Consider the following 6,000-nt stretch of genomic DNA (forward strand, 5'->3'; position numbering starts at 1 on the left):
TCCTACCTATTCAGGGCCAGGATGCTGACGGTTCTTCACTCAACCTGGAGTGTGGAGGAGAGGAGTGGAAGAGAGGGGAAACCTGGCTACCTAGAGGGTCATTCTTCCTGCCCTGTAAGAAAGACTGTTAACCTAGGACCTTTTCTGAGACCAGAGGTTTAATGATCACTTTCTGAGTGCTTACTATGTGCTTGACACTGTTCTAAGCACTTTACAAATGTTAATTTATTTAATCCCACGTAACAACTCTTCATTTTTAAAAATTGAACTATTGAACAAATATTTATTGAGCATTACTATTGTCTTAAGTTAGACACTTGGGGTCATTCTTGACTCCCTCCCATGCGCCATTCTCTATTCTAAGTAATCACCCGCTCCACACCCATCATTTCCACCTCCCTGGCATCTCTCCTTTCTGCCCTGCCTCCTTGTCTGCCTGGCTGTGGATGCTTTGAAGTGGTCTTTGTACAGGTTCCTCTGCCTTTTCCCTTTCAGTCTTTTCTCCACATAGCATCCTGAGTGGTTGTTCCAGGATGCAAATCAGATCTGTCACTCCCCTCCTCAAAATTCTTCAATGATTTACCATCTGCCGTCGAGCAAAATTGAAACTCCTTTCATAATGTATGTGGCTTGTTGTCCCTGAATGTTGGTACTCTCTTCTTGCTTAGTAGCATATTTTTGGCTGGGTGAGAGGTTGCAAGAACAAAGACCACTTTTCCCAAGCTTCCTTGTAGCTGGGTGTGGTCACGTGACCAAGGAGGGAGTAAGTGAGGTGTTAGCTGGTAGCTTCTTAGGAGACCTGTTCTAAGAGTCAGCACTCACACACTCTGCTCTCCTTTCTTAAGGAGTGGAATAAGATGTCCCTTCTTGACTCAGAGGTCAAGTCTATGCACAGGGAAGCAACAAGATAGAAGGAGCCTGGCTCCCTGCTGGTGGGATCCAAACCAGTCCTGGACCACATATCTGGCCTTTATATAAGAGAGACATAATATTCTATTTTGTTTAAGCCTATTTTGTTTTTGTTCCTTTCAGTCCAACCTAATCCACAAGACCAGCCCCACCTCACATTGCTCCTGCATGGGTCCTTCAACAATGCCAGGACGACGTGTATCCTGGACTCTGCCCGTGACGTCCCCTTGGTCTGGGATGTTTCCCTCAGCCCATTCCCCTGAAGCCTGTGTACTTGGCAAACTCTTGTGTATCTTTCAAGTGCTGGCTGGAGCATCACCTTCTTTTCAGAGCTTTCTCCAATTCATACATACAAGCTCACTCAGGCCCTCCTTCCTCTGTGCTCCTACAGCACCAGGTGCATTCTTCTACACAGCAGTGGTCATGTTGTAATTGCTTGTGTCCCCTCTTCCTTTGTCCAAGGACAGTATCTAATCATCTTTGCATTATTGCTGACTAGCACAGTGTTTGGCAAACAGTAAGTACCCAATCAGTCCTTGTTGAATAAATGACTACAGGTTTCAGGAGAGATCCAAACACAGCTGGTAGGATCCTAGGAAAGGCACAAGTTCCTATTGCCTGATAACTCTTCTCCTTGAGTTTGAATTACATCCTTGCAACCTCTGAAAGTGCAACCTGAGATGCCGGTTCTAAATTCTCTGTGTTTTAGGAAAGTCTCAGCAGTCCCAGCTCACACTGGGCCACTCAGTCTGTGGTCTGCAGGCCAAGTCCCTTCAACTTTGGCTGCTCTTAGACGAAGCAGGAACAAGAGGGGTGGAGCAGAGAGCCTCACAGCCCAGGACACCCGCCTCCCACAGGGATGGTGAATTGAGGCAGGGAGCATGCTTCTCTCCCCAGATTAGCAATGAGTGCTGGGCTTCCCTGGTGGCACAGTGGTTGAGAGTCCACCTGCCGATGCAGGGGACACGGGTTCATGCCCCGGTCCGGGAAAATCCCACATGCCGCGGAGCAGATGGGCCCGTAAGCCACGGCTGCTGAGCCTGGGCGTCCGGAGCCTGTGCTCCGCAACGGGAGAGGCCACAACAGTGAGAGGCCCACGTACCGCCAAAAAAAAAAACCAAAAAAAAACCAACAAAAAAAGAATGAGTGCTGGCTGCTGGCTGTGGGTGGAGGAGCAGGTGGGGAAGGGTGGGGAGATGCCAGACAAGGACCTCAAAGAGTCAGTCAGTCAGGGGGTTGCTGACTCAGAACTGGGGCAGGCAGGGATTTGGGGTCTGGCACATGAGGACCAGCCACAGGGTCCAAGAGGCACAGAGGATGCCTGATTCTGCACCAAGGCTCTGTCGGGGCAGGAGGAAGCAGAGCAGAAGTGGGGGAAGAGCATGCATCTGGAGATAGGGGAATTGGAATCAATTTTCCAAAATGCTTCAGAGTTTCAGTTTCCTTGTTTGTGAAGTGGGGAAGACCATACCAAGTCCAAATTTATGAAGTTTCTTTGTAGCTCTTCCCTAGCCCTTGACTTTGGGTTCAACCAAGTGCCTTTTTGGCCAGTAGAGGGAGGTGAAAGTGACAGTGTGCCAATTCCAAGCCTGGGCCTCAGGAGGTCATGGGGGTTTCTGCCTCATTTCATGCAGCAGTCATTGCCTTCAGAAGACATGCCTCGACTACACTGCTAGTCCAAGGAGGGTGAGAGCCATGAAGACCAGAGCTGCCTCAGCTGAGCACCATTCAGGTCAGATGACTCCCAGAAGACGCCCAGATATAGGAACAGGTCTGGTCAAGATCAGCTCACCCACAGATGCATGAAAAATCATAAACGATTGTAGTTTTAAGCCACTGAGTTTGAGGGTAGTCTGTGATCTTACAATATCTAACTGATACAGAGTCCCTCCTCTAATTCCTGAACTTGGCAAACAAGTAATAGCCAAACACATGACCACTATATAATAGATCAGAGTAGAGATACAAAATAACCTTAAAAAAAAGAGAATGCCAGTGAGACCAAAAGGACTCGATAGTAAATGAATTTATACACACATGAAGGAAGTACCAGTCAGAAGAGAAATTAGAAACTGAAGCAGAAGGAAGGTGAATCAATCAGGTAAAAGCAGCAAAGTCCATCTAACACCCTGTAGCTGTTGGGAGGAGCTTATCTGCTATCAGGTGAACCCCAATTATAGAGATGGGTATGGCAGGATAGGAGAGCCTGATGCCATTAAATGATCAAATAACTTAGTTAACTTATCTTGGCCAGTTCCTCAATGTTGCTATGATTTGACTCTCACGGAGAGACTGTGGTCAGCTTGAGTAAGTTTCCAATACACTTGACAGTTATATTTCTCATTGTGATTTAATTGGCATTCTGGTTTTATTCATTGGTCTTCATGTAAGGTTTGTTAGTGTATATCAGTATCCCCAAATCTGATCAAATTTGATTTGGGGTCCTGATAGAGTTTGAGTTTGAGTTTGAGTCTGTAAGGATGAGGGCTGGAATCTTGTTGGCAGAGAGCTTGTCAGAATAAAAGCTGCCTCTGATGTCCAGCCAGCTGGCTTCATGTAACCTCTGCATTAATATCCAACTTTCTTTCCAATTCTATGGCTAATGTTGTCACCTTGGCATTTACAAGTCTAGGGTGAGATCAGGGGAGTGATTGCTCCTGGCTGGTAAGGAAGGTTAGGGGAGGGAGGCATTGAGCTTAACCTAGAGATTCAAAGACCCACTACCTAAGGGTACCTTCCCAGTCCCATATATCTTGCTTAGAAAGACAATCATGGGATGGTGATTCAGGAAGCGTGCTTCCAGACCATCTAGTCTAAACTTTCACTCTATAGAAATGGATTCTCAGGCTCAGAGAGTTAGTATAAGTTGTCCAAATTCACACAGCCCCCTGCATCCTCCCCATGGGAAGGTCCACATTTGGGAGAGCCACGGATTTGTTCTCGCTGTGATATGGCTGGTTCCACAGGGATCTTGCATGCCAGCCTGAATGCATCTCTGAGGGCAGGAACCATGCCTGTGTTTGACTCCAAGAACCTGGGGCTGTGTACGTCTGTTGGGGTCTCAACATGTGCTGCTGACTGGCTGACATTTAGAGTTGGGAAATGGTCTCTAAACCCTGTTCCTCGGTCCTGGGTTTGGCTGGCTGGGGCTGCCCGTCTGCCATCCACTCTTTCAAGCTGTGATCTTGGCAGGAGCAATCCACTTACTTGTGCTTCATTACCTGTATTCCCTCTCCAACTGGTCACACTCCCAGAACGTAATAAGAAAAGCTTTCCCTATTGAGGAGTCATGGAGATTTCTCTTTCCTTTGTATTTTCTACCTTTCTCTCTCACCCCAAATATTCACTCTTGGCACTAATGTTAACTGAGCACTGACAGATCAGGTAAGCTTTCTGTAGAGGAGCATGGGAATGATCTGGATGTGATTCCAGTTCTCAGTATGGTGCAGGGAAAGGACACAGGGATGGGAGTTAGAAGGCCTGAGTTCTAGTGCCCTGGCTTTAGGATGTTAAGCGGGTCATTTGATTTCTTTGGAACCCAGATTCTTCATCTGTAAAATGAAAATGTTGAGCTGCTTAATTGCCTCTAGCACTAATATTCTGTGGTTTCATCTTGAACTCACAAAAATTTCTTGTCTGCAGGGTTGAGAAACTGAGCATGACTCCCTGATATAATGAGTTCTGTACTTGGTGCTGAGATTTGGGGCACTGCATCGTTGGCCAACTTTAGGAAAGAAAAATAGGCTTCACAGAATGGAGGCACTGTTGAAATTTTTGAAAACTTTTAAGATTTGGATCCTAAAATATTGCTTCAATTAGCAGGCTGTAGACCTGGGGCTCAAAGATTTTTTCATAAATCGATTGTTACAGAATTTGATTTGTATTGTCTAGGCCTGCAGAATGGTTTGGCAAAATATCTTCAATGAACAGCCTGTATTTTGATGGTATGACAATATATATCCTGGGTTTTCTGGTACTGTCCCAATTTTCAAATATGCTATCACATTGTTTTCATAAATCGTTGCAATGTCCCTGAAATTCTAATATTTTGCTGTCTAGACAACATCTCCACTGTGTCTCTTGGTTATGGAAGTTGTTTAATAATCTTTTGTCCAATAATGTGTCTAGGTTTCTGGTTCGTAGGAAAAGTTGGGAGAGGGAGACACTGAGCCTGACCTACAGATTCAGAGATGCAGTAGCTAAGGTATCTTTCCAGTCTCCTGTGTCTCACTTAGAAAGACAATCCTGGGATGGTGACTCAGGAAGTGTGCTTCCAGATCATCTCGTCCCACCTTCTCACTTTATCTCTTCCGTTGAGATTATAAAGCCTCTGGATGAGAAATTGCCAGAATTGTTCTTTTTCATTAAAAAAATCTTTTGTGGGGCTTCCCTGGTGGCGCAGTGGTTGAGAATCCGCCTGCCGATGCAGGGGTCACGGGTTCGTGCCCTGGTCCGGGAAGATCCCACATGCCGCGGAGCAACTAAGCCCGTGAGCCATGGCCGCTAGGCCTGCGCGTCCGGAGCCTGTGCTCCGCAACGGGAGAGGCCACAGCAGTGAGAGGCCCGCATACCACAAAAAAAAAAAAAAAAAAAAAAATCTTTTGTGATTAGAGGGCATGCCTAGGTTATGATATGAGCTTCCATTCTATGGGTAAAAAGGCAAAGGAATAAGCATTTCTGTGCAGGCCATGCCTACTAAATATTGCATAAGCGTTAACAAGGGTAAAACATAAGACAAGGGATATTTAGGTGTCTACACAGCACTAGAGGGTCTGAGTGGTCCTCCTCTGCCCCCACTGACATGACCAGTTTCTTTGACACTGTGTTGACACAATAGTGGTGACAGAATGGGGAGTGTCTCTCAGTGAATGAATCAGTCATCAGCCTCCTGATGATGGTGGAGAGGCTGGATAATGGCAGGAGGCTAGTGATGGCCCAAGAGCAATCTATGGGCCTATGTGGAGGGTTTCTCAAAGCCACATGGAAAAGGGTCCCATCTCAGCTTGAGTCTACATTCATCAAAGGCTTTGTTTCTCTGCCTCCCTTGGGATTGAGTTTCTTCACTCTGGAGAACCCAATTCAAAGTTGATA

This window comes from Kogia breviceps, chromosome 1 (assembly GCF_026419965.1).
Source record: "Kogia breviceps isolate mKogBre1 chromosome 1, mKogBre1 haplotype 1, whole genome shotgun sequence".
NCBI lineage: Eukaryota > Metazoa > Chordata > Mammalia > Artiodactyla > Physeteridae > Kogia > Kogia breviceps.